Below are 558 nucleotides of genomic sequence, written 5' to 3'. Positions count from 1 at the left end.
TTGACATTTACTTCATTCTCTTTCTCTGTTCATCTCTGTAAGCATCGACTAGGACTACAACTGAACTTCTACTAGTCTAAGTTGATGTAATATAAAATATATATAAATATTTTATTTAACTGGAAAACTCAGGTTAATCAAGGTCCTGTTATAATCTTATATTCATTTATTAATTTCAGAAAATACAATAAGAGTCAGAATAAGCAAAACTCAACTTGCCATTATGCTTAAAGAAAGAAAAAGAGTAAAACATTCCTGTAAATACTGGAAAAAACAGACCTTAATTACTGACATGCACATGAACTAACCTAACAATTGTGTTCTCCATCATATCACACAGTACTCTTATTAAGCTGTGTGAAATATACTTCTCCCATATGTCTTAATATGTCACTTGGCATCTCACTTAGAGTTTTTCTCAAGACAAAGCAAGCTTGGCACTGCCATTGAGTGATGGGAATAGCACCACAACCCTCTATTTCTTGGGGGGCAAGTTGTAAAATTACTTATAAATGCAACTTCATTTCTTCACTACTGCTGAACTAATGTAAGTAATGA

At 32.4% G+C, this 558-nt stretch overlaps 2 pseudogenes across 1 annotated transcript in view; both read right to left on the bottom strand.

The window, feature by feature from the left end:
- The window catches only part of LOC119593740, a 62,523-nt pseudogene that overhangs the window by 18,851 nt on the left and 43,114 nt on the right, over positions 1–558 (bottom strand). The gene's annotated exons all lie outside the window — the stretch shown is intronic.
- Positions 1–558, bottom strand: part of LOC119593741 — a 3,164-nt pseudogene that overhangs the window by 1,753 nt on the left and 853 nt on the right.

The sequence above is a fragment of the Penaeus monodon genome, chromosome 32 (genome assembly GCF_015228065.2).
Source record: "Penaeus monodon isolate SGIC_2016 chromosome 32, NSTDA_Pmon_1, whole genome shotgun sequence".
Classification (NCBI taxonomy): domain Eukaryota; kingdom Metazoa; phylum Arthropoda; class Malacostraca; order Decapoda; family Penaeidae; genus Penaeus; species Penaeus monodon.
This window is presented reverse-complemented; position numbering and strand designations above follow the sequence as displayed.